Source organism: Gopherus evgoodei, chromosome 1, assembly GCF_007399415.2.
Source record: "Gopherus evgoodei ecotype Sinaloan lineage chromosome 1, rGopEvg1_v1.p, whole genome shotgun sequence".
NCBI classification, from domain to species: Eukaryota; Metazoa; Chordata; order Testudines; family Testudinidae; genus Gopherus; species Gopherus evgoodei.
Window position 1 is genome coordinate 217,106,243 of NC_044322.1, and position 11,867 is coordinate 217,118,109.

Consider the following 11,867-nt stretch of genomic DNA (forward strand, 5'->3'; position numbering starts at 1 on the left):
GCGCTTTAAAGCGCTCAAACTTGCTGTGCTCAGGGGGGTGCTGAGCCAGCAAGTTAAAGCGCTATAGAATGTACGTGTAGACAAGCCCTTATAAGTGAAGACAAGCCTAAAGTGACAGGTTTCAGTGGTAGCCATGTTAGTCTGTATCAGCAAAAAACAAAACAAAATGAGTCCTTGTGGCACCTTAGAGACTAACGAAGTTATCTGGGCATAAGTTTTCTGATGAAGTGGGTTCTAGCCCACGAAAACTTATGCCCAAATAAATTTGTTAGTCTCTAAGGACTTGGCTACACTTGCGAGTTAGTGTGCAAAAAACAAGCCCTGTGCGCACTAGCTCACTCCCCGTCCACACTGGCAAGGCACATAGAGTGCTCTGACTCCGCAGCTAGAGCGCTGCTGGTACTCCACCTCGACAAGAGAAAAAATGTTTGCTGTGCCTTGGCTACAAAGCATGGGCATTAGTGTGAATGAGGTGTTGCATTACTGCGCTCTGTTTGGCCTTCAGAAACGACCCATAATCCCCTTAAGTGGCCACTCTTGTCATTGTTTTGAACTCCTGTAGGAATGCGGAAATGCCCTTTCAAAGCTCTGTTTCTGACAGCCGGCATGCAAGCCGTTACTGTGGAATGCTGTGTGAGAGAGAGAGGCAGGTGGGGGGGAGGTCTTCTGCTGTCTGAACTTACAAGACAGCATGCTGACATGCTCTCAGCCTCACAAAAACCCACTCTCTCTCCCCACACATAAACACAACACACTCTGTCACACTCCACCCCACCCGCCCCCATTTGAAAAGCAAGTTGCAGCCACTTGCATGCTGGGATAGCTACCACAATGCATTGCTATCTGTGGCCATTGCAAGAGCTACTAATGTGGCCATGCCAGTGCGCTGTCAGCTGTCAGTGTGGACAGACTGCAGCGCTTTCCCTACTGTGCTCACGAAGGCTGGTTTAACTCAAAATGCTCTACACCTGGAAGTGTAGCCATGCCCTAAGGTGCCAAAAGGAGTCCTCATTTTTTTCTCCAAGCCTAAAGTGTCACTTCTAAATACGGGTTTGAACAGATTATTTAGTATAAGTAGTTAACACATATTTCAAGGGACCATTCACAGGGAAGTGGCCCATTAACACCCCTTCAGTCAAAGAGAGGAAATGAAGGCAGGGAGGGGAAACAACTGGGAGAGGGTTGTTTTTAGGTTACAGATTGTTGTAATAAACCATAAATCTAGCGTTTCTATTCAGTTCATGATTGTTAGTGTCTAGGGGCTTGGCTACACTGGAGAGTTGCAGCATTGGTGGTGGCTTTACAGCGCTGGAACTCACTCACCGTCCACACTTGCAAGGCACATCCAGCGCTGTATCTCCCTGGCTGCAGCGCTGGCTGTACTCCACCTCTGCCTGGGGAATAACGACTGCAGCGCTGGTGATGCAGCGCTGCTCTGCCAGTGCGGCCACCAAAAGCGCTGTTATTGGCTTCCAGAGGTATTCGGAGGTATCCCAGAATGCCTGTTCAGCCTCTCTGCTCATCAGTTCGAACTCTACTGCCCTGGCCTCAGGTGACCTGCCCTTTAAATGTCCCAGGAATTTTAAAAATCCCCTTCCTGTTTACTCAGCCAGGTGTGGACTGCAATCAGTGAATCTTTCCAGGTGACCATGCCTCCACACACCAAATGAGCCCCAGCATGGAGCAATGGTGAGTTGCTGGACCTCATCAGTGTTTGAGGGGGAGGAAGCTGTGCAGTCACAGCTGCGCTCCAGCCGTAGGAATTACGATACCTATGGGCAGATATCAAGGGTCATGCTGGAAAGGGGCCATGACCGGGACACGCTGCAGTGCAGGATTAAAGTGAAGGAGCTGCGGAGTGCCTATTGCAAAGCCCACGAGGGAAACTGCCGCTCCAGCACTGCTCCCATGACCTCCCATTTTTACAAAGAGCTGGACGCGATACTTGGGGGTGACCCCACCACCAATCCAAGGACCACGATGGACACTTCAGAGCGGGGGAGGGGAGGCGGAGGAGGAGGAGGAGGAGGAGGAGGAGAGGGGCAGGAGGAAACCGAGAGTGAGGGTACTGGGGTGAGGGGAGACCCCGAAGTCCCAGGAGGCATGCAGCCAGGAGCTCTTCTCAAGCCAAGAGGAAGGCAGCCAGTCGCAGCAGCCGGTACTTGGTGAAGGACAAGCAGAGGAGCGGGTGCCCGGTAAGCGGCTTTTATTTTCAGGATGGAAATGTTTCAGGAGAGGAGGGAGGGTTAGGGCTGCATGCATGCATGCCTAGATGTGGAATAGCCCATTGATGTGGTCTATCACGTCGCGGTAATCGGCCTCGGTAATCTCTTCAAACGTTTCAGCCAGAGTGTGGGCAATGCGCTTGTGCAAGTTTCTTGGGAGAACCACTGTGGTCCTTGTCCCAGTCAGGCTAACGCGTCCGCACCACTGTGCCGCGATGGGTGGGGGGACCATTGCTGCACACAGGCAAGCTGCATAGGGGCCAGGGCGGAATCCGCATTGCTGTAGAAGACCCTCTCACTCTTCCCAGGTGACCCGCAGCAGCGAGATATCTTCCAGGATCAACTCCTGTGGAAAATGTTGGGAAACTGTTCAGTGTAGATGCCCCCTACAGCTGTTTGCTTTCCCCAGCACGCAGAAACCCCAGTACAGCCCTGAAGCAATCATTCCCCCTTCCCAGGTGATCCGCAGCAGCGAGATATCTTCCAGGATCAACTCCTGTGGAAAATGTTGGGAAAGTGTTCAGTGTAGGTGCCCCCTGCAGCTATTTGCTTTCCCCAATGCACAGAAACCCTGAGGACAGTACAGCCCTGAAGCAATCAGTTACTCACCATTTCAGGGCTCCTGTGGGTTATTTGCGCTCTCTTTGGTATGGGAAAATTATGCTAAAGTGAAGACTGTAAACTCCTTCACTGTGTGGGAATAACTATCTGAGATACAAACAATGCTGCCTCTGTTAAGTGTTGCCTTTTTTGTCTTTCCACAAGCAACCTTGAGTTCTCAGCTGCCCCTGTTATCAACAGCTCAAAGACTACAAAACCTCCAGAAGAAGCCGCGAAAAACCAAAGACGATCTGCTGCAAGCAGTTATGGATCACTCTGCCAGAGAGAATCAAAAAGTGCAGGACTGGAGGGAAAGGGAAAGCAGGATCCGCCAGAGAAATGCAGTGGCCAGGAAGAAAAGCACAAAGTAGCTGATAAGCATCCTGGTGCGCCAAGCGGACTCTATCCAGGCGCTCGAAGCCAGGCAGGCAGAGCACTACCACACCGCCCCCCCCATCCCAAAGCTCTTTCCCTTGTGCCCCAATGTCAGCTCCAAACCCCCTTCCCCAGCATCCAGGTTCTTACCACCACCGGCTGCCTCCAACACCTGTACGTTCATCAACCAGCCCTGAGAACTACGACCCTTACCCTCTTCACTCAACCCCCATCACCATGCTGTATAGGCATCTTGAAGTGCAGCAGTCATTGCACAGCACTCCAGACAGGACATATTCAAACCTGTGACTGTACAGTTCCCCACCACACACCCCCTGCCCTTTTAGGTTCCCAAAATGTTGTGTGTCTGTCAATAAAGTTATTTTCTTTTCAATAAATGAATTCTTGGCTTTGAAAAGAGTCTTTATTATTGCAAAAAGTCAAAGATAGCTTAGCCCAGGAAAGAAACAGGCACTGCAAGTCAGCTTAGGAAAAACATTCCTACTAACATTGTAACCACTGCACTTCACTCCCGTGCAAGGCACCAAACATTACTGTTGGTTTTCAGCCTCAAATTCCTCCCTTAAGGCATCCCTAATCCTTGAAGCCCTGTGTTGGACCTCTCTAGTAGCCCTGCTCTCTGGCTGTGCAAATTCAGCCTCCAGGCGTTGAACCTCGGAGGTCCATGCCTGACTGAATGTTTCACCCTTCCCTTCACAAATATTATGGAGGGCACAGCACGTGGATATAACCACAGGGGTGCTGCTTTCCCCCAAGTCTAGCTTCCCATAAAGACACCTCCAGCGTCCCTTTAAACGGCCGAAAGCACACTCCACAGTCATTCGACACCGGCTCAGCCTGTAGTTGAACCGGTCCTTGCTCCTGTCAAGCTTCCCTGTATACGGTTTCATGAGCCAAGGCATTAACGGGTAAGCGGGGTCTCCAAGGATCATAATGGGTATTTCAACTTCCCCTACTGTGATCTTCCAGTCTGAGAAAAAAGTCCCTGCCTGCAGCTTCCTGAACAGGCCAGTGTTCCGAAAGATGCATGCATCATGCACCTTTCCAGGCCAGCCTGTGTTAATGTCAATGAAATGCCCACGGTGATCTGCAAGCTCCTGAAGAACCATAGAGAAATACCCCTTCCGATTAACATACTTGGATGCTAGTGAGGTGGTGCCAGAACAGGAATATGCGCCCCTCCACAGTTAGGGAAACCCATTTGTGCAAAGCCATCCACAATGTCCTGCACATTCCCCAGAGTCACAGTTCTTCTTAGCAGAATGCTATTAATGGCCCTGCAAACTTGCATCAAAACGATTCCAATGGTTGACTTTCCCACTCCAAACTGGTTCCCGACCGATTGGTAGCTGTCTGGAGTTGCCAGCTTCCAGATTGCAAAAGCCACCCGCTTCTCCACTGACAGGGCAGCTCTCAATCTCGTGTCCTTGCACCGCAGGGTGGGGGCGAGCTCAGCACACAGTCCCATGAAAGTGGCTTTTCTCATCTGAAAGTTCTGCAGCCACTGCTCGTCATCCCAGACTTCCATGACGATGTGATCCCACCACTCAGTGCTTGTTTCCCAAGCCCAAAAGTGGCGTTCCATGGTGCTGAGCATTTCTGTGAATGCCACAAGCAATTTAGTGTCGTACGCGTCAGGCGACTTGCTATCATCGTCGGACTCCTCACTGTCACTTTGGATCTTAAGGAATAGCCCAACTGCCAAACATGATGTGCTGGCAAGACACATCAGCATACTATACTCCTCAGCAGTTCGGGCTCCATTTCCCACAGAAATCGTGCTGTACAGAAACCATTGTGAGAGTCAAGATGGCGCCAAATGTGGACAGAAAAACAGGGATTGCTGGGATGTGAAGCGATGCATCACGGGGCGTTGGGACAGGAAGCAGAATGACCCGCACCCTCTGCCCCCTTCCCACAACCCACGGCGCCAAAATGGGACGAGGTGCTCTGTGGGATAGCTGCCCATAATGCACCACTCCCATCACCACTGCAAATGCTGCAAATGTGGCCACAATGCAGCGCTGGTATCTGTCAGTGTGGCCACACTCCAGGGCTTTCCCTACACAGCTGTACGAAGACAGCTGTAACTCCCAGCGCTGCACACCTGCAAGTGTAGCCAAGCCCTAGCAAAGTTATGATTTTATGATCCCAGGCTTATCTTTTGAAAGTTTTGTGCAGGTTTCCTTTGAGGATGAGGACTGAGGGTTCGCAAGTGATCTGTTTGTGAAAAGTGTTCAAGTGATCTGATGTTTTTGTCTTTTATAATTTTCTTGTGTGAGTTCATTCAAGGGCACAGTGATTGTTTCACCCACATAACTGCTAATGGAACATTTAGTGCACTGGATGAGTAGAGCCCTGCAAATCCGTGGATATCTGTGGACCATTTTTGCTGATCGTGAATCGGAGGCGGATAAATTTTTTTTATCTGTGTAGGGCTCTGTGGATGAGGTATACCACATATTGTGACAGGCATGTGTAGGACCCATGGATCTTGAAAGGTGTGTTGTGGGGGGTGTTGATTGCTGTAGCAGTGGTGATGTTGACTGGTTTTCGAATGGCTGGAGACCAGTTGAGAGATTTGTCTCCCTACCTGCCTCTATCATCAGGGTTTAAGATTGCCCAAAATAAAAACTAACAAGGAAGTGCAGGAGTAAAACTCAGGTACGTTTATTAAACTAACAACAGTTCAACAAGGTAAGTAAACTAGGAACGTTATAAAAGACTCCCTACACAGGTAAGTAAAGCAAACCGGTAAAGGTGACATTATAACTCTACTGACTGTGAATAAAAGGGTTTACTCCCTCCCAAAGATGGGTCCCAGGTAAGGGGTATGGAGGACTTACAAGGTCTCTACCATTTCTTGCAGCTCCTGACCTCATGGTGTGAATTGGGTCCAGAACCGACCAGGTGACTCGGCAGGGTGAGAAGTGGATTTCAGGCGACATGTAGGTGGTAACTCTGTGGTTTTCTTCTTTCTTCCCTGCGGCATTGTGAGTGCAGGTAAGATCCAGATGAGAGGGTGGCAGCTAGCAGCTCACCCTTGTGTGCAAGTATGTTAAACTCTCTGTGGTGGGGCAGCTGCCCCACCCCCATGAGAGAGGGGGCTAGAGTAGGCCAGAGAGGCTGAGCAGGCCATCAGCCAATTAGAGAAGGGCCTAATGAGAGCCAATCAGGGTCAAGATTAGAGCCAGCCCATCACAGCTAGTCTAGGCCCTATATAAAGGCGACCCAGGAAGGGAGCAGTGAGAACAGGTTTGTCTCCAGAACAGGAGACTAGTGCCTCAGGCAGAGCAGTACTGGCAGGCTTGGGGGGAGCGTAGTAGGGCCCAATACTTGCCAGACTGCAGGCCCTGGTAGAAAGGGCCTAGAGGGTGTGAGGGGCCAGAGGGGAAGTGGCCCAGGGACAGTTGGACAAGGGGAGAGAAGGAGGGTAGGGAGGCTGCCACTACAGGGTCCCTGGCTCAGGACCCAGAGTAGTGGGTGGGCCTGGGTCTCCCCCTTCCCTCTCCCCAGAGCAGACTGCAACCAGCCCTTGAGACAGGGGCTAGACTGTGAGGTTGCGGGTGACCACTGCTGTTAATCTCCCTGCAAGGGCCTGGCTGCCTGGGACTTGAGTAAGGCACCGGAGTAGAGCAGTGCTGGGGAATAGGGCAAGGGAGCCGGGCGCTCCCGCCTGGAAAACCCTGAGGCTGCAAGGCTAGGCAAAGGCCTGAAAAGGTTCTGGGGTTGCAGAGGTGCAGCTTGGGGGTAGGTGGAGGCTGCAGGTTCAAACCCCCCTTGCTGATGATCAGTGATATGGACTGCAGTCTGCCCCAGAGTGCAGGGGCTAGATGCAGGGGCGGCTTCAGGCCCCAGCACGCCTAGTGTGTGCTTGGGGTGGCAAGCCGCGGGGGGCGCTCTGCCGGTGCCGCAAGGGCGGCAGGCAGGTTGCCTTCAGCTGCATGTCTGCGGAGGGTCCGCTGGTCCCGTGGCTTTGGAGGACCTCCCACAGGCACACCGCCGAAGGCAGCCTGCCTGCCGTGGTTGGGGCGGCAAAATGCCTAGAGCTGCCCCTGGCTAGATGAGGACTAGCAGTGAACACTGAGGCAAGGTGGGGACAGAGGGTGGGAATTCCCTTGGGAGGGGAGCCCAGAGTGTAGGAGTACTGCCAAGGAGCAGCACCCAAGGGAGAGGTTCACCAGGATCCAGGAGGGACACAGGGCCTGCAGAGGGCACTCCAAGGCTGGAGAGCTAATTCGCATACCGGACCAGCAGAGGCGTTGCAGGGGTGAGTCCCGCATCGCTACATCCCCCTACAGAGATGTCTACAGATTTTGTATCTGTTGTTCTGGCAGGGTCTGGTGCTGCTTTGAGTTGGCATGTCCTGGTCTGTGGGAAGCTTGCTTTTGATGATGAGCTTGGAGAGGCTGGGGGGCTGTATGAAGGCCAGAAGCTGGGGTTCATGAAAAATTATTTTCAGGATGGAGTCCCCATCAAGCATGGGTTATAGCTGTTTGATGATACCCTGCAGGGGTTCCAGTGTGAGGTAGTAGTTGACAACTAGGGGTATTTGATCAGGACGGGGATATTTCTGTATCAAAGTACATTCTCTTGGGGTATTTGGGTGGCTCATTCCATCATGCTATCTTCTTCTCTGGTGAATGCTCTGGGGAGAAAGTGCCCCACCCACACTCTGCCCCTTTCCCCAAGGCCCTGCCCTTACTCCACTCCCTCCCCAAGGTCAGACCCCAACTGCTGCTCACAGCTCTCCACCCTCCCCCAAACCCCTCCCTGAGCCACCAAACAGCTGTTTGTCAGTCTCGCAGATCAGCTGTTTGGCAGTGCCACCAAACAGCTGTGGCTCGTGGGTGCTGAGTACCCACTATTTTTTTTTCCATGGGTGTTCCATGGGAGTCAGTGCCTATGGATTGCATCATGGGACGGGCCACCCAAATGCCCCAAGAGAACCTGCTTCAGGGGCACTGGAATGGCGGGGAGGGGCAAGGGGCCCTGGCCCTTCCACTTTTGAAAGTGGGCAGGCCTGGCCCATCCACTTTTTGCCATGGACCCAGCCCCCTGTCCTTCCTCTTCCCTCTGAGGCCCCGCCCCCAGCGAGTCTGAAGCTTGAGTCTGGCCAGGGTAATTGCTGCCTGGGGAGCCCAAACAGCTGTGGGGAGCCACAGACCCTCCATCTGCCCAGGATGAGGGGCCTCTGAGCAGCCCCTGGACTATGTCCCAGCTGCTGCGCCCCTCACCCAGGCAGGTATAGGTCCGCAACTCCCCACAGCTGCCTGGGTAGCTCTACCATGGCCTAGTTGTGGCTCTTCGGCCCCTGAAGCCCTGCCCCAGGCCAGAAGCCAGAGTCGAGTTGGGGTAAGAGCCATGTGGGTAGTGGTGGGGAGCTGTGGACCCTCCACCTGCCCTGGGCAGGGGGCAAGGACACAGGCCAGGGACTGCTTTCAGGCCTTCCCACCCTGAACAGATGGAGGGTCCATGGTTCCTGGCCTGGCTCTGGGTTGGCTGGGAGGTGGGGCCTCAGGGGAAGAGGAGGGGCAAGGGCAGGGCTGGGCCACAGCGGGGGCAAGATCTTATACCTGCTCCACTTTTAGGAAGAATCCGTTGCCCTGACTTGCTTCAATACAGAAATACCACCCCACCCTATTGTCACCTACACCTGCCTATCACAACATGTTGTGTACCTCATCTGGTGCACTAAGTGCTCTAATAGCAACTATGTGTGAAACCAGACAAACACTATACTCTTGGATGAACTCACCCAAGAAAATGAAAAGACTATAACACCAGATCACCTGTGGATGAACATTTTTCACAAAGTGATCACCCTGTATCTGACTTAGCAGTCCTTAGCCTCAAAGGAAACCTGCATAACACTTTCAAAAGATGAGCCTAGGAGCCTAAATTAATAACTTTGCTAGACACTAAAAATCATGGACTGAATAGAGACACTGCATTTATGGTTTATTACAACAATCTGTAACCCACTAACCCTCCTCCCCCTACTTTTCCTCACTGTGACTGTAGGAATGTTAACAGGTCACTTCACTGTGAATGATCCCTTGAAATATGTGTTACCTACTTATGCTAAATAATCTTTCAAACCTTGTATTTAGCAGTGACTTTGAGTTACTGTAGTTTCTAAGGGTATGGCTACATTTGGAATTTCAAAGCGCTGCCCCGGCAGCGCTGTGAAGTGTGAGTGTAGTCAGAGCGGCAGCGCTGGGAGAGAGCTCTCCCAGCGCTGCATGTAAACCACATCCCTTACGGGTGTAGCGTGCAGTGCTGGGAGCCACGCTCCCAGCGCTGCTGCCCTGATTACACTGATGCTTTACAGCGCTGTATCTTGCAGCGCTCAGGGGGGTGTTTTTTCACACCCCAGTTGCAGCGCTGTAAAGTGTGAGTGTAGCCAAGGCCTAAGACTTGAAGAAGAGCTCTGTGTAAGATCCAAAGCTTGTCTCTCTTACCAAGAGAAGCTGATCCAATAAAATATATGACCTCACACCCACCTTGTCTCTCTAATATCCTGGGAACACCATGGCTACAACACCATTACATGCAACAATGGTGTAGGACATTCAGCATGGCATAGATACATGCCTTACTGTAATGTACACTGCATGGATGTAATTCATAAGGGCAAAATGGCTGAGAATTTAAAAATAAGACTGTAACAGACTGAAAAACTCTGTGATGATTGAAATCGATGGTATCCTGAACAAAGAGAGATCTCGACCACATCTGTAGCTGCTTTTATAACTTCACATGGATTCAACAGACATTTTAGGCTCCAGATCAACATTCCTGGAAGCTTTTATTATATAGTTTATTCATATTCCAGTAGTGCCTTGAGAACCAAATGAGATTATGGCCCTCTTATGCTAAGCGTGGTACATAGTACAAGGCAGTCCTGGCCTTGAAGAGCTGAGTCTAAGAAGATGAGACAAACAAAGGGTGGAAGACAAAACAAATGCTCAAAACATGCTCAGAATAGGTCACCAGCAAAAGCCAGTAACAGAATTCATATCTCCTGAATCTTAATCCAGTGCCCTAATGCACTAGATCTCACTGCCACTACCACACTGGGTTCTATGCTCTTGCAGTCAGAGCAGCTTGGGCTGGAACTCTGTTATCATAGCTAGCTCAAATATCCTACAAAATTGCATGGTGCATGAACTGTGTCTGGGGACAACCAGACCGTAAACGGGTCTCCTGACACGTCTGCACTTGTAGTATCATAACAACAGTACTCAGCACTTGCATAAGAGATAAGTCAGTATAGTTAGTTCCATTTCACAGACAGGAAAATTGAGGCACAGGGAAGTGCAGTGACTTGCTCAAGGCTACACAGTAGTGGAGGTGTCATGTTTCAGATGATACATGCAATTAAGGGTTTGTCTGTGCTAGAGTTTTTAGACACTTGTAGCTACACCAACATAGCTACATCAGTACAAATCCCTAGTTCAAATCCCCGTTTACACTGGTACAAAGTGTCTGAACTGGTGCCTTTTACCCCAGACAAGCTGGGCCAATGAAAGTCCCATGCAACACTAGGGTTGTGCACTGTGGCAGCTACATCAGTGTAACTGGTGGATAAATACCCCACTGTAGATATGTCCTAAATCCTCTGAGCACTGCAATAAATAAATAATCTCTGGAAATTTGGCAACAATTCCAAGGCAAAAGTATGGTGATTAGGTAAAAAACAGTAATTCCCCCTTGGCTCTCTGCTTGGAAAAAATAGGCTTAGGGACAGGGCTGGCGCTTCCATTAGGTGACCCTAGGCAATTGCCTAGGGTGCCAGGATTCCGGGGGCGGCATTTTGTGCACTCCCCACGGGGCGCACGACAGATTCCCGTTCTGCTCCTGTCGCGCCTTCGAAGGACCTTCTGCCGATGTGCCGCAGAAAACAGCGGCAGACAATTGAGCAGCTCAATGACTGCCGCTGTCACCTGTGGCATTTCGGCGGAGGGTCCTTCTTCGGCAGTGCAATGGGAGTGGAACCAGAAGCTTCTGCGCACCCTGTGGGGAGCAGACAAAATGCTGCTCCCCCAAATTCTGCCTAGGTTGCCAGAAACTCTGGCGCCACTCCTGCTTAGGGAGGCTGCCCTATAAAAAGAAGGGCTCAGGAAAAGAGAAAAAAGAAAACCAAAGATAATTTAAAATTGAAATTTATCTCCTTGGTGCAGGGACCAGAACTTCTTCTGGGTGAGGTACAGTACTAAACACGGTATCCATACTCAGATTAAAAACAAAATCTAATAGGTAATACTGGAATGGATTTGGAAATAATGTGGATCCTGCAGATCAGTACATACAATTTACAAAGCACAAAACTGGACTAGCCAGAGGATTGCGTCATGGTTACATTAGGATTGAGGGGCATCAGTAGAGCTGTGTGGGGTCCTCAGGGCTGTAAGAGCATGTCACCAGGGAGCTAAGTGGTCTGTGTGCTGGGGTTTGAGATAAGGGCCTGTCCAGTACTGCATACATGAGGAATTACATTATTTGCAGTATTGTTTGTTTTTTGTTTTTTTTAAACAGTGTCTGTAGGATCGGGAAAATCTGAGTCAGATTCTCTTGCAGCTGGTTGCTGTGGGGAGGGGGTGGGGAAGAGACGGAGAGGGACCCTGACTCACCAGAGCTGCC